Source organism: Sarcophilus harrisii, chromosome 5 (genome assembly GCF_902635505.1).
Source record: "Sarcophilus harrisii chromosome 5, mSarHar1.11, whole genome shotgun sequence".
NCBI lineage: Eukaryota > Metazoa > Chordata > Mammalia > Dasyuromorphia > Dasyuridae > Sarcophilus > Sarcophilus harrisii.
Genome location: NC_045430.1, coordinates 275,477,289 through 275,497,338, shown reverse-complemented (window position 1 = coordinate 275,497,338; position 20,050 = coordinate 275,477,289). Strand labels below are relative to the sequence as shown.

The 20,050-nt window shown below is 49.0% G+C and overlaps 1 long non-coding RNA gene and 1 other non-coding gene across 2 annotated transcripts; both read left to right on the top strand.

The window, feature by feature from the left end:
• Positions 1-10,239: 10,239 nt before the first annotated feature.
• On the top strand, positions 10,240-18,272 carry LOC111721197. Its single transcript, XR_002770518.2, has 3 exons — positions 10,240-10,448; positions 15,128-15,178; positions 16,499-18,272. It is a non-coding gene; the product is annotated as an uncharacterized LOC111721197 (long non-coding RNA).
• LOC111721199 lies at positions 15,231-15,307 on the top strand. Its single transcript, XR_002770521.1, has one exon. It is a non-coding gene; the product is annotated as a small nucleolar RNA SNORD93 (small nucleolar RNA).
• Positions 18,273-20,050: the final 1,778 nt, after the last annotated feature.

The following is a 20,050-nucleotide window of genomic DNA, read 5'->3' as shown; positions in this document are numbered from 1 at the left end:
CACCTTTCTCAGGGGGAGACTTGGGGAACTGGGCAAGTCCCTTGAGCTCAGTAAGCCTCAGTCTCCTCATCTGTAAAATGTGTTCTGGACGCCCTTTCCGGCTGGTAGGAGGGCTAATGTCAAGAATCAGGTGGAGGGGAAAGGACCAGAGAGGGCGGGCGGCCTTTCCCCAAACCCTCAGACCCACTCTCCGCAAAAAGGCTCTCCTCCTACTTCCCTAGAAGCTTCCTTCAACAAACCTAAAGCACCTACTGTGCACCTTGTGGAGAAACTGGGGCAGGAGCAAGGATTGCAGACTGGGGGTGGGGAGGAGGCCACAGCCTCTGCTTTGGGCCTCCTCCGCCTCAAGGGTGAGGTCCTGGTGCTGTGTTACTGAGAGAAACTCCGGAATTGATGCTGAGGCAAGCAGGGAGAAGGCCCTGAGAGATGGGGTTAGCTCCATGGGTCCTCCCCCCTCCCCAGGAGATGGTCCAGTCTGAAACCTAGTTATGTCAAACCCTGGAGACTCCTACCCCTCCTCCCCCCATCTTGGGCAGCCTCCCCTTGCCGGGCCCTGTCAGAAATCTCAGTCGTGTCCCTGAGCTTAACTTTCCCCCATAAAATCTACTTAGAGGTAGAGGCCGCCACGGCTGCTGCCCTTTTGGGTCAGTCAGCCCTCCGCCTCCTGGGTCTTTTTCCTTCCCCTTCCCCCATGCCACATCCCATCCCCCCTAACTCCACTGTGCTTCCCACCCCCCTTCTCCCCCCTCCTGCTGACTTATCCCTTGGGGTGCTGAGTCCCTCTCAGGATTTGGCCGCCAGCTGAGGGCATGGCCCGACTTCCCGGGAGGCTCCCTTTTACTGGGGAATGGTGGATTCTTGTCTTTCCGAAGCCCTCCCACTCTATTTCATATTTCCCATTCCCGTGTGTCCCTTCATTTTGTCCATAATCTTCTCCCTGAATAAATCCACCTTTTGCCAAGAGGACGGCCCTTGTGAGTCCTGACCAAAGCCCAGCTTTGCCGCCTGCTGGCACTGGCACATCGCCTTCATCATCCACATTGGGTTCCTCCTCCCTCCCCTCTCAGAGAAAGAAAGTCTCTCCTCCTTGGGCCCGACTCCATGCCCCCGTTAGACCACAAGCTTTTGAAAGTGGGGAGACTTTTTCATTAGAATTGAGAGCCGTGAAGTGAAGGGAGCCCAGATCCTGGTACTGCCGGGTCTGTGGGGGACGCTTGGACCTGGGGGCCGGGGGCACTGACCATCCCGTGGGAACTGTGGGGGGCACCAGTTATTGGCTTGCTCAGGGGAGGGCTCAGACTGTGTGTATCCTAGGATCCTTTAGTTCAGATGGGTTTTGGAGGGTGACTCCTGGTGTCTAACATAGAGATGGGTTGGCAGCTAAGTTGCTGACCCTGCATTCAAATTTGACCTAATACACTAGTTGTGTGACCTCGGTCAAGTCACTTTACCCTGCTTGCCTCAGTTTCCTCACCTGTAAAATGATCTCGTGAAGGAAATGGCCAATCACTTTCACCAAGAAAACCCCAAATGGGGTCACAAAGAGTTGGACACAACTTAAGGAAACCACTGACTGCGGCTGCTTGATAGATGTTGGTTGTTGCACATAACTGCTCTTCATTTACTTACTGATTTCATGCCAAAAGTAAACACGCCGTCCATATCATTCCCATATAAAACAGACACACGGCAGGACAAGGCGGACATACGCCATGACCAGAAGAAGGGAGAGTGAGTGGGGGCCCAGAGCTAAGCTTGATGAGTAGATCAACACTCCCGGCCCAGCCCCAGACAACAAGAGACTCTCCTCCAGAAAGAATCCCTGTCCCTGAGGGCCAGAGAGCCGGCTCCTCTCTTCCCCAGAACTTTGGTTCCAAGGGATTCTGTGCACACAGTGAGGAGGGGATTTAGCCGGGGATCTGGCTGCCCTGAAGGGATCCCATAGACTCCTTATTTTATGTTTGATTAAAAACAATCTTGAACTTCACTACAAACACCTACATTTGCTTGGCCACCACTTACATGTAAAAGAAGAAATTTCAATCTGAACCCTTCTGGCCTCCATGTTGTCGACAACTACAATTTTCCATCCGGTTTATTTAATTTTCCCAATGGAAGTGAGTGGATATTCCAGTGTTCTCCTTTTGGGTTGTTTGCTCGTTTTTCCCTCTCTGCATTATTTCACGGAGGCCTTTCTCTATTTCTGTGTGTCTCCTTACACTTACTGATTGGGTCCCTTTACGTTAGCGTGACACAATTTAAATGTTCCCCCGGTGTCGGACACGTGTTAACTCTATTTTCATCTAAACCCTTCATTTTGTGCCCCTTTATTAAAGGGAAGAGAATAAACATCTCTATGGCTCCTACCACGTACCCGGCACTGGGCTAAACCCATTACAAATACACCTTATGTGATCCTTAGGATTACCCTGTGAGGTAATATTCAACGTTATCCCTGGTTCACAGCTGAGGAAACTGAGACAAACAAGGGCCAGTGATCTGGCCAGAGTCACCCAAGTGGGAATTGTCTGAGGCTGGATCTCACGGCCGCCTATGGAGGACTGTGGAGCAAAGAACCAGAAAAGCGTGATTCCGGTTCTCCCCCCCCAAACCATCCTCCCCCGACTCCCGCTTGATGGGGTTTCCTCCACTTTCCGTGACTGTCAATGGGAGGATTGTGCCCAGGACTGACGTCCATTTGCCGTAATAGCATAGCTAAAGGCATTCGCCACCGCAGCCACACAATGCCCTTCACACAAGAAGCCGAGTCCGCTGGTCGTCCTCTGCTTTCCAGGAAAAACGTCTCCGTCTGCAAATGGATTTTTATGCTTCCTCTGGTCAGACAATGACTCCTATGTAAGTCAACGTGTTTCCCTTTCGGCCCGGCCTGCCAGGAGTGGCGAGCCAGATTCAGTGCCAACGGCCATACCGAGCTTCCTCCGCGTTCCCGGGCGCATCTGCCATCTCCACTCTTCCTCCATCACCTCCATTCTGGTTTCAATCGTAAATAGACCATTTGGCAGCATTTTTAGACTCTGTAAACCACCTCAAATGTTTTGGGAGATAGGTGGGGGGCGTGAGGGCAGGGGGAGACGGCTTGATTACCGTCATTAAATCTGGAAGTGATTTAATGTTAAAAGTAAACAAACAAAACACGAATCCCAGAGTGGAGGCTGAAAGCCCCCAGTTAGGAGGGAGGCCGCTTTCAGAGCTCAAGCCAGAGAAGGACTTGGGTGGTGGGGAGTGGGGAGGGGAGAGACGGTAGACCCTGTGACAGGGAGAGAGGATAGTCCCATGCAAAAGAACAGGACAGGAACGCCAGCTTGGAGGAAAATTGATAAGACAGAAACTAGACCTACCTATGCTAACATCAATGCTGAGAACTCTGGGTGTGGAAATGCCCTCCACTAGCTCACAGCAACAGCTCCCCATTAATTAAATTACTTCTTAGATGTCTTGGGCCCAGGACCATAAGCTAGGCTATGAAAGAAGCAGGCCTCGAACCCAGGACTTCCAGTCTGACGAGGCTCTCTATCCATATTGCCACTCTTTCACCATGCTACCATCTCCCTCTCTCCTTTCCTCTTTTTTTCTTTCTCCTCTTTCCTTTTTATTTCTCTCTTCTCTCCCTCCTATTATCTCACCTCTCCTTTTTCTCTCTTCCTCTGTTCTTTCTCCATCTTTTCCTTCCTCTCTTCTCCCCTCTCTCTTTTCCTCCCTTCTCTCTTCCTTTCTTTTCCCTTCTCCTCACCTCTCCTCTCTCCCTTCTTTTTGTCTGTCTTCTCTCTCCCTGTCCTTGTTTCTCCCCTTCTCTCCTTATTTTCTCTCTTCCTCTCCTCTTTCCCTTCCATTTTCTTCCTCTCTTTTCTCTTTTTCTCTCCTCCTTATTCCCCCTCCATCCAATCCTTTCTTGTTTGGCTATATCCTGACTCCTGCCCTCCCTGGTAACTTACAGCTGTGGCCTGAAGCACCCCCAAAGCAACATGGGCTAGCCACGTAGACCGAATTCTCCCCCCAAAGCCCATTACCTCCTTACAAAGAGAGTGCAACCTGTAACATACCCTTTGTGATGCAGAATCAAGACCTGATTGCAGTTAATCTGCGCTTAGCTGTCTTATTAGTTGTCAGGGCCACCGAGTTGGTGGTGTGGTACAATGGTTAGAAAGCCAGACTCAAAAGCAGGAAGGTCTGGATTCAAGTCCTTCAATAGACTTACACCGTTTCACCATGGCAGCCTCCCAGTGCTCTAAGATTATCAAAGACGGAGAGGGGTCCCAGGGATTTGTTCACCTAAGTGCTCCTCACACTAATGAAATCCCAAGTCCTGTCCCTCTCCTGGAGTCATCTTGTACACGGCTGGCCTCGTTCTCCCGGTGCCCTTTCCCCCCCATCACGTTAGTGGGATGCTGGGAGGGACACCTGGCTAGAGCCAAGTCCTAATAGATTTCATGCCCAGATCTCTCCCAGAGTCCCCCTAATCAGCCTTAGCATGTTCTCATTTCATAGTCAAATCCTCCATTGAATAACACGCCAATCAAGAAATAACCGATTTGATAATGAATGACTTCATAGGCCGAGGGGCTAATCCCTCCAGCAAATGAGCATGAACAGCATTTGGAAATGGATTAGCTTCTGGCCGAGATGACTCTCGAGTTTGATGGCAGGACCTCCATTTGGAAATGGCCAGCAGGCAGCTGGGGATGAGGGCTAGAGCTGAGAGACACCGACTTGGAAGGAAGCTCCGCGTTCCCCAAGCCAGAAGAACAGATGAGATTTCTGCAGATTTCCCAAAGACAAAGCGTAGCAAAACGCCAGGGAGCGAAACTGAGGAGGATGCCCACATTCCTGGGACGCGAGAGGGAGCCAAGAGAGGAGACAGATGGGACGGGCAGGAAGGAAGAGAAGCGAGATCCCGGTGTGAGACCAAAGCCACCGGGAGAGAGTCGGGGGCCGTCGGGGGAAGGAGTCGCCGGCTCCGGGGCACTTAAGCCACGAGGGGCTGCCGGTCTCCCGTGAGAGTGACGGACAAAACGTGGCCAAGGCCGGCCCGAGGGCCGAGCCGTGGTGAATGGGGAGATGGGATGTGCGTTCAATAAATCTTTTGTCAGTTGATGGATTCTTTGAGAGGAAACGGGCCAATATAAATGACTTTTTATATGTTTGAAGTATGTTTTGGTTGTGGATTTCGGGAATAGATGTGCCATTATATGCCCTGACAAGGCTTCCAAGAACCTGGAGCAGCTGTTGGGCTATATATACCAAGTGGGCCGGAAAAGCCAGAGGACGGAATGTTACAGGCAGTATTCCATAGCGTTAGCCTAGCATTTTATGGTACATATGAGTCATGGCTGTGCTGTATGGAGATTAAGCAGAAGTCCAAGATCTTAAACCTTGCCATCAGACACACACTCTGCTTTTCTTTATTCTCCAGGCAGCCATTTTAGAAGGTCGTTTCTCCAGTGGAATATTCTGATTTCTCCAATGGAATATTCTGACCTCTACTTTCTAATATTTGAACCCCTTCCCCAAATTACTGGATCGACATCTTGGCCCCTTGATACCCAGCCACACCAGGGCATTTCCTAGAATATAGAGACCGTGTCCTGGTGCTTGTCCAAAGAGTGATGTTACCATACAGCCAGTAACAGCAAGTGTTTGTCCCTGTGTGGACATATCCAGAATCAATCGCATAAATGGTTTATCCTTTGGAAACACTTGTGCTTTCTCCCTCAAGTTAAAATAAACACACATATTTGCATTTAAAAACTCACCTTCTTGAACTTAGGAGCAGAAAAAAATATACCTTCACTCCTCCAGAGTTTCTGCTCCTTTCCCCCTGAGCGGAAGATGCCTCCTCCTCTCCGGCCTTGTCCAGACCTGCCAGTGTCTGTGGCCTGTACCCTGAATCCCTTTCCAGTCTAGAAGAAGCCATCGCTGCTGCCATCTGTATTCTGATTGGTGGGCTCCTCCTGGAGTCTTGAGGAGCCAGCCCAAGCTTACTCTTCTCTCTTCTCCCAGCTTCACTCCCACTTGTTTAGACATCTCTTCTTCATCATGCACATGGATCCTCTTCTCCATCCCCCTTTCAGGTCCCTTTCGGTACCTGTCTCCCCATTAGAATGTAAGCTCTTTTGTACCCAAAGGGTCCTGCATGTCCTGGAGGACCTCAAGATGGTGGAGAAGGACTAGATTGGAGATTGGGAGCTGCCCTCTTAGGGACAGTAAGACCTGCAAAGAATTGCCAGCCAGCTGCTGACAAGAAACATTAATAAATTGGCTTCTTTGGGGGGTGGGCATGGGAGGAAGAAATGTAAGCTCCTTGAAGACAGGAATTGTCTTTCATTTTACTAGAATTTGTCTTCTGAGAACTTAGTACAGTATCTTGCCAAGGTTCAAACATGGAGTCCATGCTTAATAAATGCTTGTTAACTTGGAAAATTGTGTTTTCTTTCCCCAACAATCCAGGAACATTTTAAACCTATTTTTCCCCAGGACTTTCAGATTTTGAGATGATTTCTTCAGATTTGCAGGCAGGTTTTCTATGTTTTAAAAAAATATATATGTATATATGTGTATGTATTTATATATTTTTAAAAATATATGTATATATGTGTATGTATTTATATATAATACATTATGTATATCTCTGTGTATATAATATATATGCATATATTTTCTCCCCCTTCCCTAATTTTTTAACATTTTTATTTAAAGTTTTGAGTTCCAAATTCTATCCCTCCCTCCCTCTTTCTCCTCCCCCACTCCCGGAGTTCATGAGCAATCAGACATGTCATACATGTGTGATTAGGTAAAGCATTTCCATACAACCATTTTGTATAAGAAGCTTCAAGTGAAAGAAAAAAGAAGAAAAAGAAAAAGAAGAAAAATAGCACATTTCAGTTTGTATTCAATCAATATCAATTCTTTCCTTGGAGGCCGAGAGTGTGCTTCATCATTATCCTTTGGGATTGTCTTGGGTCATTGCATTGTTGAGAATTCTTCATCAAACAATATTGCTGTTACGATATACAATATGCTCTTGGTTCTGTTCATTTCACTATTACTCAGTTCATCTAAGTCCAGGTTTTTCTGAAATCATCCTGCTTGTCATCTCTTATAGAATAATAATAATCCATTACAATCCTGTACAACAACTTTTCAGCCATTCTCCAAACCAGTCCTTTGATTTCCAATTCTTAACCACCACAAAAAGAGCTGCTATAAATATTTTTGTACCAATAGGTCCTTTTCCTTTTTTTGGATGTCTTTGGGATACAAACCTAAGCAGTGATGTTGATGGATCAGAGGGTGTAATACATGATTTTATAACCCTTTGGACATAGTATCAAAATTCTCTCCAGAATGATTGTCTCAGTTCACAACTCCACCAACAGTGTATGTGTCTGCATGAGTGTCCTATTTTTCCCACATCCCCTCCAACATCCAGCATTTTCCTTTCTTGTCACATTAGCCACTCTAATAAATATAAGGTGGTACCTTATGGTTGTTTTAGTTTGCATTTTTCTAATCAATAGGGATTTAGAGTATTTTCTTATATGACTATAGATAGCTTTGATTTCTTCATCTGAAAACTGCCTGTTCATATCCTTTGAGCATTTATCAAATGGAAAATGACCTGTATTTTTATGGCTTCATTCTAAATGAGGGTGTTATCAGAGATACTTGTTGCAAAAGTTCCTCAGTTTTCTGCTTTCATTATAAGTTTGGTTGCATTGGTTTTGTTTGTACAAAAACTTTTTTTAATTTTATAGAATCAAAATTATGTTTTACATCTGGTAATGCTCTCTATCTTCTCTAATGTACATCCCTTCTCCATAAATCTGACAAACTATTTTGTGCTCTCTTTATTTGCTTATGGTATTACTCTTTATGTGTAAATCAACATACTTATATTTTCTACAACCAAACCAAGGATTCATGGAATATACAGGAAAAAGCCATGCTATCTAAAAGAATTAGGCAATGGAAATCTTCTCTATTTGGAGTCAGAAGACCTGGGGTTGGTTCTTGTTTCTAACACTTATCCTGGGCAAATCTCTGGATTCCTAGGAACCTCCGTTTCCTCATCCTCCAATGGAGCTTGATCCTCCATACCAGTGGTTCTCAAACTTTTGTTTTCAGTATCTTTATCCTATTAAAAATGATTGAGGAGTTCCCCAAAGCGTTTTTGTTTATCTGGATTATATTTATAGACATTTACCATATTGGAAATAAAAACTATTTTTGAATTTGTAGACCCTCTAAAAGGATTTCAGAGATCCCAGGATTCTCTAGACCATACTTTGAGAACCACTGCTCTATACCCCTTCTGCTCTGATCTTGGGGAAAGTTAATGTATTTCTAGATCCAGGAGGGAGGAAATACTGCTTTCCTGGGACTGCCAGGATAGTCTAGGTGTGGGGAGGCACTTCAGGAGCTATTGAATCAACCAGGCTAAGATTATTTCTATCAGTAGGAATACCGGTGGTAGAATTTCAATCTCCTGAGAGCAAAAAACTTTTGTTTATGGGTTTTCGAGCTCGGGGCCTGGCACACAGCAGTCCCTTGAATGTTCTTGTAAAGAACTGAATTCTGATGCACGAGGAAAGCCAGCACTTGACCAAACAATATTTCCCCCGCTCTTCCAGAGAAGACAGGAGGATTCAATAGCCCTCTTCACCTGGAAAACAGCCCCGTGACATAAATGCCAATACCACCCACAGCAAAGGGCTCCTTTTCATCATCCATATTGTTGACACTAACCAACAACCTCCTGCGGTTACATGAGAATTTGCACCAAACCATAAAGAGTAAATAAGTCTGCATCTGATTGCAATTTCCCTCAAGCAGGGCTTCTCCGCCCAGCTTCACATACTAACAAAGCGTGTGACTTTGGGCACAGTCACTTAACCTCTGTTTATCTCAACTGTAAAATGGGAATAATAATAGCACTGACCTCCCAGGGTTGTTGAGATTGGATGATATTTATAAAGCGCTTAGGAGAGTGACTGGCACATAGTAAGCAATAGATAAATGTTTATTTATTATTATTATTATTAGTGTGGTGGCTCCCTTTGACAGTCTGAGAAGCCAACGGAGCCCTTTTCAGAATGTAAAACAAAATACAGAGGATTACAAAGAAGACCAATTATATTGAACTATGATTGTCAAAATATCTAATTTTTAAAAAAAAAAAAAAAACCTGGATTGAAATGAAGCTCCTAGAACCTTGGGCAGCCACACGGTGGTGACTAATCTGGCAGCTGGAAAGGAGAGGGTAGGAGGGGAGCCATAATGGGGAAAAAAGAAACAAGTCACCTCAGCCTGCCACCTGCTTCTGGGGCCTTAATTACCCTTTCCTAATTTCCCACTTGCTAGTTCCCTTTCCCTCTTCAAAGTGTAGGATCAGAAACTTAGGGCAAGGGCTTCATTGGTCATCCAGTCATTTTACAGATGAGGAAACTGAGTCCCAGGGAGCACATGGCCACAGTCACACGTAGCAGAAGTGGCTTCTTTTGCTTGATTTCATTTGTATTTGTTATTTACTGAGCCTTCCACATACCAGACCTCGCTAAAACTGCTTGTTGCATTTCACTGAGTTGTTGGGACTGAAATGGCTCCGGGAACAAGGGTTTGCCTGCTCCCCCAGAGGGGCCGGCCCAGACACCTGGCCCTGGCCCTGGCCCCTTTGCGCTGGGACTAACTCCCTTTCCCGGGAGAAGTTGGGAGAGAAGGGGGTGCGAAATTGGAAGGCCAGGATGGCCTAGAAATGGGGAGCTAGCTCCCCCAAAGTTGTGCTGCTTCAAGCCTCAGCCATTGCTCTGGAGCTGGGGGTGTGGGCCACCAGGGGAAATCTTCCCTCCCCGCCCCCGACTCCCCAGCACCAGAAGGGCTGGAGCCGGCTGCCCTCTGAGGCCTCTTGGGGCTCCTGAGAGCAGAGCGCCCCAGAACCGCGGGGCTCCTTTAGGGGAGATGGGAGCCACACCCATCCCAGGCCTCTGGCAGCCCCGGCCAGCCCGGCCCAAGCTGGGGGAAGGGTGGCGGCCGGGTGGCTTGGAGGTGTCATTGAAGGCCAAGGACGGCAGGGGGCAAGCGAGAGCCAGTTTTGCGAGCTCAAGTCGGGCCGGGCGGACCCGCAGCTTTGGAAAGTCAGCCCAGAGTCCCCGGGGCCAGGGCGGGGAACTTGGGCCACCGGCCGAGGGGCGGGGGCCCTGGGGAGGCGGAGCTGGGGTGGGGGGAGCTGCCCCAGGGCCCCGCCCGCCCGGGCGCCTCTGCAGCTCTGGGCCAGATGCGCGCAGCTGGCTGCTCTGGGTACCCTGGCGCGCCCGGGCACATGGCCACCAAGTCTCCAAGGCACCGGACGTTTCTCAGGGGCAGACTCTGGGCGGGCGGGGGAGGGGGAGCAACCAGGGGCCCCCTGGCCCCCTTCCCCGCGCTGGGTCTCATTGGTGAGTAACTGGGCTCAGCCCTCCTGTCCCAAGTCCCTCCAGCCTCCCTCCTGCCATCCCTGCGCTCCTAGTGAACCGGGCCCCTTCCTGGGAACTTAAGTGGGCGTCAGCCCCCGGAGGGCTCAGAGCTGGGGGGAAAGTGACCCCCGCACGGCCCCGTCAGCAGCAGGCCCTGGGAGCCTGACCTGGGAGGAGCGCACGTCTCTGGGGCCCCACAAGACTGTTCCTCTGCCCCTTTCCCAAGAAAGGAGGCCATGTGGTGCTCTGAGCCCCTGTGCTCTTTACCAAGGAAGGAGACCATGTGGAGGGGGGACTGAACCCCCATTCCCTTTCCCAAGAAAGGCCATGTGGTGCTCTGAGCCCATCCCCCCTTCCCCAAAAAGGGAGGCCATGTACCCCCATCCCTTTTACCAAGGAAGGAGACCACATGGGGGAGTCTGAGCCCCCATTGTTTTTAGCATGGAAGGAAGCCATGTGGCACCCTGTGCCCCATCCCCTTCCCCAAAAAGGGAGGCCATGTGGCACTCTGTGCCCCTATCCTTTTTACCAAGGAAGGAGGCCACATGTGGGGGGGGGGGTTGAGCCCCATCCCCTTTACCAGGGAAGGAGACCATGTGGGGGGGGAGGTCTGAGCCCCCATCCCCTTTTCCACAGAAGGAAGCCATGTGGGGGCAGAGTCTGAGCCCCATCCCCTTTACCAAGGAAGGAGGCCATGTGGGCTCTGGGTCTCTTACCCTCTTTCTCAAAGAGGAGGCTGCCTAGTGACTGAGCCTTAGCCCCCCATCCTTTTCCCCAAGGAGGAAAGTCACACATGGTGGCCCAGACCCCTAACTCCTTTACTCAGGAGAGAAGTCACATGGTGCTTTCTTTCCTTCCCATCTCAGAGAGCCCACGTGGTTACAGAAGCCCCTTTCCCCAGGCCCCACGTTCAAGCTCCAGGCCATTTCTACAAAAGCCTGGGAACTGGAGGGAAGTGCTTTCTGCCAAATCCACATGGTTCTTGGGCTCAAAGACCTTAGCCCTCGCCTCTGTCCTTCATCCCCGATGGTCCCAGAAGCCCTTTCCATAGCCCTTTCTCTCCCACCCAGCCTTACAGTGTCCACCCAGCCCAGCCCAGCTCAGTGGGTCTTGGCTTCTGGCACACAGGATCTCCTCGTGTCCCTCTGGGAGGAAAGAAGCCCCATATTCGGGCCTTCCAGAGTCTAAACAGTGTCCCAACTTGCCTAGCTCCCATTTCCAGATGAGACTTGAATGTCTCCTCCTCTCCCCATTTTAAAGGCAGCTTAATTTCCCCTTTTCTGAGTCACGATTTTCCTAGGCTTTTGTCTGTTCTCCCCAAGTAGATACCGGCCCTCCAGAAAGCTCTCTCTCTCTCTCTCTCTCTGACTGGACAGCTGATCTCTGAAAATAGCTGCACTGTGTTCCAAGGTCATGAAAGCTAGAAGGGGACCTGTGATTTCCCAAGTGCTCCCAGGAGCACCTTCTACCCCTGCAGCATAGTCTTAGCCAAAGCTGCCTGTGAGTTTAATTGGCTTCCTTTTCTAGACCTCAGTTTCCTTATCTGTAAAATTAGAGGCTTGGGCTTAGATGATCTCAGAGACCTCTTCTAGCTCTAAATGCTGTGATCTTAAGAAGGAATAGGCAGGATAAATGGATCAGGAAATGGAAAGAGCCATAGGTCTGGAGCCCACCTCTCCCTCAATTGAACTTTGGGTCATCTGCAGCTAGTTTCTGGGCTTCCTGCTGTGCCTTGAGAACCCTAAAAACACCCCAACTCTCAGAAGTTGGAGAACAGAGTTTGAGCTCAGCTAAAACTTAGTGTCCAGGGTCCTTGATTCTCTTGTCTAAAAAGGAGTGGGAGGAAATGCCCTCTGCGGTCACTCCTGGTCCTAAATTCTATGGTCCTGAAATCCATTTTGCCAAATCTCTCAAATCATTTTCCTGTGCGTCAAGTCCAGTCTTGAATAATAGCGATAATTACCCTCCCACTTTGGGGCTGGGAGGGTAAAAGACCCGTTGATTGGAGCAGCATTCAGCTTGAGAAGAAAAGGTCCTTACAAACAACAGGCAGCTGATTTCTCCTACACAGTCACTTCCAGCCTGTTTGCTATTGTGTAGTTTGGTTAAATGGGGGTCTGGGAGTGAATGCCCCCTGCTAGAGCTCTTAAGCACAAACTCTTTAAGCAGCGAGGGAGAGAAAGAGAGAGGTGTGTGTTAGGAACTTGAGTAAAGGGAAATCATGAAGCAGTCATTTTCTGGTCAGCATGGTGGCCGGGCCTGCTGGGATGCTGGACAGAGTGATGTTGGAGGAAGTTGTGTCCTGGAAACTCATTGTTGGGACGGCCATGGCAACAGCATCTGACTTCCCCTGGATCGTGCCCCTCCACGTGCCCGTGGACCACTGGATGCTGTCCAAGAGGGCCCCTGTGAGATCCTTTAGGGCAAGGCTTCTTAACCAGGGGCCCCCAGCCTGGACTTAAAGGGATCTGTGAATTTGGAAGGGAAAACAAAATTACATTTCTGTTTTCCCTAATCTGAATTGAACATTTCCTTCATCTATGAACTTGAAAACATCTGAGAAGGGGTCTCTAATCTTCACCAGACTGCCCAAAGAATGGGAGCGGATAGGGGAATCTATGATTTAAAAGGCCTGCTTTAACCCAATCCCTTCATTTTACAGAAATGACCTGAAGAAAGATGATTTCAGTATCACATGTTCTCATGAGATATAAGCTCTGGGAGGTCAAGGTTAGCCCAGGGTAGAGTTAGCCCAGTACCAGGATAGCCCAGTCTAGGGTTAGCCTAATACAAGAATAGCCCAGTAGAAGGTTAGCCCAGTGTAGGGTTAGCCTAGTACAAGGCTAGCCCAGTGCAAGGCTAGCCCAGTATAGGGTTAGCCTAGTACAAGGACAGCCCAGTGCAAGGTTGGCCCAGGGAAGGGTTAGCTTAGTACAAGGTTACCCCAATGCAAGGTTAACTCGGTGTAGGGTTAGCTCAGTGCAGTTAGAGAAGAAAAAGCACAGATTTTGAATTTGGGGCTCTGTTTCTGCGTTTGAAAGAATGGGAAAAACCGTCCTCCCTCATACTTTAAGGCTATAACCAAAAGAGGATCTCTATCCAGATCTGTGCCCTTTGACCATTTTCTTCTGTAACAGTAGAGTAGCCTCCAGGAGACTCCAGCCTAGGGAGATTTGCAAATGAAAAGCAAGAGGAATCTGAATCTGGCCACCCCCCAGCACAGGAGCCTCCTGAGGCCATCGGGATAAGGGAGCTAAATGGACAGGCCCAGAGCTTCAGGGGAGTCAATATTTCACAATTTCTAGGTCTTCTTGGAGGAGGGGGAGAATAAGTCTTAGCTAAGGGTATACAGGCTGGAGTGCAGTGCCTCTGCCCTCAGGGAAATTCCCTTCTATGGGGAAATAGTCATGGGGACTAATAGGGAAATATCAAGATTTTTCCTTGGGGTGGAGAAGAGCTGCAAGGTAAAAGGACTTAAGAGTTAGGGGAGGAATTCCAGCTCTGCCCCTTCTGACCTCCATGACCTTGTTTGGACCTCATCTTTCTCTTCTGTGAAATTCAGGGGAGTTCCCTGAATCAGTAGATAGTAAGATCCTATCTTTTGCTTTTTTATTAAATACCACCATAAGCCAGACCCTGACAGGAGCTACCAATACAAGGGGCCTAGATCCTAAAGTTCACTTTTATTCTGAGCTTAACAAACACCAGACAGATGGGCAGCTGTGTCTGTGTTATAGAACAGAAAGAGGACTGTCCGTGAAACCAGATATTTGTTATGTTCAGTTTGCTTTCTTTTAAATACACCAGGAGTTTAGCCTGCAGCTTTGAAAGTTGAAGGAACTCGGTGTCTCATGGGGGAGATGTCCAGAGATGAGAATGGTAGCCAGGCAAAGGCAGGGGTGTTTTGTTTGGGAAATTCCAGGGCTAGTCCCAGAGTCCCGGGGCACTAGGTAGACAAAAGGTAATCTGGGTTTGATTATGTGGTTGGTAGGATGACTGTAGCAGGAATCCCACTGGAGAGCAGAATGGTAGGGCTGGGGTAGTCTTGACGATGTTGAAAGCGGACTGATAGGGCTGGGGCGGCTTTGACAAGATGGAGAGTGGAACTGATAGGGCCAGGGTAACCTTGATGGTGTAGAGAGCTGACTGATAGGGCTGGGGCGGCTTTGACAAGATGGAGAGTGGAACTGATAGGGCCAGGGTAACCTTGATGGTGTAGAGAGTGGACTATAGGGCCGGGGCGGCTTTGACAAAATGGAGAGTGGAACTGATAGGGCCAGGGCGGCTTTGGCAAAATGGAGAGTGGAACTGATAGGGCTGGGGTGGCTTTGACAAGATGGAGAGTGGAACTGATAGGGCGGGGTGATGTTAATGGTGTAGAGAGCGGAGTAGGGCTGGACTGGTCTGGACTTGGTGACCTCTCTTTACCCACCTGAAGCCCAGCTTGGAGCTTGAGTGCTGCATCAGAGGTCCTTGTGGGGACTTTGTCTTAGTGTCTGGGCTGCCTCTGTTAAGACTGCCAGCAACCAGAAGGTCTTCATGGTACTGGAAGCCCAGGCAAAGTTAGACTAATTTTGGTCATTGAATATCTCCCGCCTGACTTCCTGCATTCACACCTGAACAAAAGCATAAAGCTGTTTATTTTTTTCTCTTTGTTCCAGGGTCCGGGAGGAAAACAAGGCAGGCTTATGGTGAATTTCCAGTCATTTCAGGTATGGGTCAGCGGCATGTAATTTAACCCGGATTGTAAAGGAATCCAGTACTTGGCCGAGGATGAAAACCACAGTCTGATTGGGCACAGCTCATGTGCTCTGATGGGTTAAAGGATTTACCTGAGGCCACATGAACCTTCTTCTAGATATTTAAGATGTTGGGAAAATGAGAAAATCTGCTTGGCGGTGGGATCATTGTAGCACAAAAACTACCTAAAACTGAACAGCAATGGCTCTCATTAAAAAAATAAAAAGAAAAGCTCATTAGAGCATCATTTCCCACCTCCATCAGATGTTCTGAAAATGGGACTTTCCAGGTAAAGAACTTAGCACTTTTAGTGTCAGTGCTTGGGGCTTTTTTTTAATCTTTTCAGAAATGTAGACCATTTCCCTGGCAGAACAAGTAGAGTATTAGGAGAATGACTACCTTTTCTTGAAGATTGGTTGTTATGAGCAGTTACTGGGGCTGTGATATACAGTGAGGCTGGGTTCTCAGGGATGACTGAAGTTTGTAGAACTTGGCCCTCTTCCCTAAATGAACCCCAGGCCTTTCTGGTTGTTCTTGTTTTACGCTTTATCTACACAAAATCTTGTATACGATGAAATATCTATGCCCAGGAGTAAGTCAGGTGAGTGAATGGGCTTTTTTCCGGTGACTACTTCTTTCCTGGGGTCTGAGTCCCTGGAAAGCGCCACATCTCCCCTTGTAGGCAGTTTTCCTTCTGTTGACTCCTGACTTCTTGGCTATAAGATGGCAGCCTGGAGACCCGGGTCACTAGGTAACCAAATGGTGACCCTCAAGTTAAGTGGGCCCTGAGAGGGACAGGGTAGAACCAAGGACCTTCTATGAGGAGATGGTCATGGGGACTAAGGGAAATATCCAGATTTTTCCGTGGGGGTGGAGATTTGGTCATTGAATATCTCCCGCCTGACTTCCTGCAAGGGCCAAAGTTTTATCACCGTAGCTCATGGTAAGCTTGGCTTTGGGACTTTCCAGCCCATGGCCTTTACTGAAGGTTCTCATTGCCAGAAACTCAAAGGGCAAGATCAGTGAGTTCCCCCCCCCCAAGAAAGATCTGGAGAAATGGGGGAAAACAACCCCACTTTGCCTTAAGTTTGCAGGATGTTTTTATGCTACAGCTTGAATACAAGGATAGGGTGATGAGCTTGGGAAGGAAAGCCCCAGAAGTCCCTGAATGGTATCTGAAACAACCAACCAAGGAGAGAACCATAGAGAATTCCGCCTGCCCCCTATGATTGCCACTCATCACTCGTTTCCATAGACTCAAAGGATAACGAATAACGTTTTTCCTTTGCCAGCTCTGGACCTTGGATGAGAGAGAAGCAGCGAAAGCTTGTCGTCAATGAGCAAGGTCCCGAGATGACGAGGCGGTGGCCGCCAAAGGGCTTTTGGGAGCCTGGGAGAAGAGAAAGCAGAGATGAGGCTCTTGAGGCTAAGTGACAAGGTCAAGGTCTCTGGGTAACTGTGGCAGAACTGGGTTGGGACTTGTCATTCCACTACTGTACCCTCCACCATACACCGTAAAGTTCTTACCTGGGAGGGAGCCTTTCCGTGGGGAATTTGAGGTACCCTCTGCAATTCCGGTTAGGAAAGCATATGGCCACGGCATCCTTAAAAAGCCCAAGATGGCGGAGCCAAGCGTGGCGCCGGTCCCATGACCCAGCTTCCTTCAGGACTGAGCCACAAGAGATTTTAGGGGCCCGAAGTGAAGGGTGCGACCCTGGGCAAGGTCACCCCTGGTGGGGCTGGAAATAGGGCCAGAGGCCTTTTGCCTGGAGTCCCGTATTCTTTCTCCTCTGAAACAGACTTCAGCTGCCAACAAGCCCATGGCCACTTTGGGGAGGGAGGCACATCCTGCCTTGGGAGCTTCGCTATGGCCAGATGCACCCCCAGTTCTGGGGCTGCCCCCAGCCCCTTGAGAACCTTCAAGGCCGGTTCTTGTCTAGTCCATTTCTCATAGGGCCCTTGCTCTGTTTTTCTGAAATGCTCTGGGCACGTGAGGATTCTAGAGGATTCTAGACCTAAATGAGAGTCTTTGCTCTGCCCGGGGTGGGGAGGGTGGAGAAAAGTAAAGAGAAGATGTGGGCCCCTTCCAGGAGAGGGGAAGGTCCTTGAGGGCAGGCCCGCTTGACTGGCCTTGAGCAAAGTGCTTCCCACGTTGTAGATGCTCAGTGAATGCTGGATCCAGAATTCGGAGCTGGATGTCTTAGCAAAGGCAGGAAATTCGGTCAGGGAACCCCTGAATTCAGCCTTGGATGGGTCACTGGCTGCGATCTTGGCCACGGCACTCCCAGCCACAGGCCTGCTTCCTGACCATGCTCCATTTCAACTAAAACTAAACTTTTGCATTTACTTTGTATCCAACCATTTTTCTTCCCTTGCTACAGAGTAAAATCCTTGGAACTGTTGGGGGGCGGGGGGGAGAGGGTTATGTCTTTACTGCCTGATGAAGGAAGGTGTTCAATAAATGCTCAATGATTGGTTCCTGACCCCGAGTCTTGACTTCCTCATTTGTAAGGTTGGGGAAGAGGGAAAGGGGGCCTTGGTCTGGAAGGTACCTTCAGGGTCCTTGGGAGAAGGGAAGGAAACAATTCAAGAACTTGCTTCTAACTTCCATGCACAATTTCAAAGATTGGTATCAGTGGCAAGTATCCCACGTGGCAGGAATTCTCAGCCTTGCCCACGTGGTTGACATCTCCCCACACCGGCGTTTTCACTGGCACCGCAGCCCAGCAGAATCGGGGCAGCTCTGACCAAGACCAAAGAGCTGAGCTAATGTTAAGGCCCAGACCAGGGAGAATAGAACAGAATGTAAGCTCCCTGGAGGCAGGCCCTGGGTCATTTTTGCCTGACACAGAGGAAGGCTGGGTCTGGGTCCTAGATTGTACTTAAAGAGGGTCAACTCCCTCTACCAGTGCGAGCTGACACCCCAGTAACTCAGAGGCTTAAGAGAACCCTGGGACAGTCAAGATTGGATAGCCAGTCAGTGTTTGTCAGGGGCAGATTCTGAACCCAGGTTCCCTTGGCCTTGAGGCTCTCTATCCCCTAAACCATGTCTCCACTAAACCATGTCTAATCAATACATTCTATTTTTTTATTGAAGCTTTTTATTTTCAAAACATATATATGGATATTTTTCAACATTCACCCTTGCAAAACCTTGGGTTCCAAATTTTTTTCTTCCTCCCTTTGCCCCAACCCGTCCCCAAACAAGTAATCCAAAATGTGTTCAATGTATGCAGTTCTTCTCCATATTTCCACAAATATCACACTGCGCAAGCAAATCAGATCCAAAAGAGGGTAAAATGAGCAAGAGAAGAAAAACCGAGCAAACAACAAAAAAAGAGTGAGAATGCTAAGTTGTGGTCTACACTCAGTTCCCAAAGTCCTCTCTCCGGGTGCAGAAGGCTCTCTTCATCACTAGACAATTGGAACTGGCTTGAATTGTCTCATTGTTGAGAAGAGTCACATGATCAGAACTGATGATCATATAATCTTCTTGCTGCCATGTACAATTATCTCCTGCTCCTGCTCATTTCCCTCAGCATCAGTTCCCATAAGTCTCTCCAGGACTCTCTGAAATCCTCCTGCTGGTCGTTCCTTACAGATAAATCATATACCATAACGTTCATATGCCAGAACTAATTCATCCATTCTCCCAGGGATGGGCAGCCACTCAGGTTCCAGTTTCTTACCTCTACAGAAAGGGCTGCTACCGACATTTTCACACACATGGGTCCGTCCAATCACTAAATTCTGATGTTTCCCCATCACCTTCAGAATCAAATGTAAATCCCATTTGGTTCTGCAAGTTCTTTACAAATCCCCTCCCTCACCCCCTTCCCCTGACCCCTCCCATCTTCTTCAGGCCTCTCCTCCTCTGCTCCACCTCCACTGGGTGACCCCCAGCCTCTGGCTTCCTTGTCTTTCCTCCCATCTGACCCTCTTCTCCACCTGAGCACCGGCCACACTTGGGATTCTCTCCCTTCTCCTCTTTGCCTCTTGACTCCCCCATTGTTCCCCCAGATTCCAGCCAAGCTCCCACCTTCCCCAGGAGTCCGTCCCAATCCCAGGGGATTTCCAGCGTCTGCCCTCTGATTTGTGCTGCTTTTACTTTGTCTGTACCCAGTTGTCGACACATTGTCTCCCCATCAGGCCAGGCTCCTTTAGGGCAAAAAACCATATTTTCCCTTATTTCTCCAGTGCTTACGCCCAGGGTCTGGCACGTAGTAGGCTTTCTGGCTTAGTGGATGAATGAGTGAGACAGAAAACAGCTGATGTAGGCAGGGGACCCTCAGCTGGCGCAGGTCTGGGATTGTGCCTTCCCAGCTGTGAGACCCTGGTCCTCCCTTCCACGGGGGATGGCAACCCTTCACCCCAAGCTATACCCTAGAGCCTCTCAGCACACCTCAGAGATTGGCATCTGGGAGTGAGCTGCAGCTGAGGTGAAGGAAACCCTTGGGGGAGCCTTGGGGCTTAGAAGTCCCCAAAAGCAAACTTATGGGTGGCAACTTAAAACTGACAGCGGGAGAGTGTGGGCTGAGAAGTGGGCAGAGGGAACTGGAGGCCCAGGCCAGCAAATGACGTGTGGAGTGGTACCTGCTGCTTTCCCAGCAATGCTGCAGGACACGCAGGATTCCGAGGCTAATGCGATTTTTCTCCCTCTTTACGCCGAGCCAAAGGGGCTGAGAGGCACACTGGTGGTCAGAGCCACAGCTGTCTTCTCAAATGGTACCTGGGTTAACGAGTCACCAAATCCTTTTGTTTGGCCTTTCAGACAAAGCTTCCTTATTCCTCCGTCTCTGGCTTAATTACAAATGGGTTGCGATCCAAAAGTTAGCGTGTTAGGT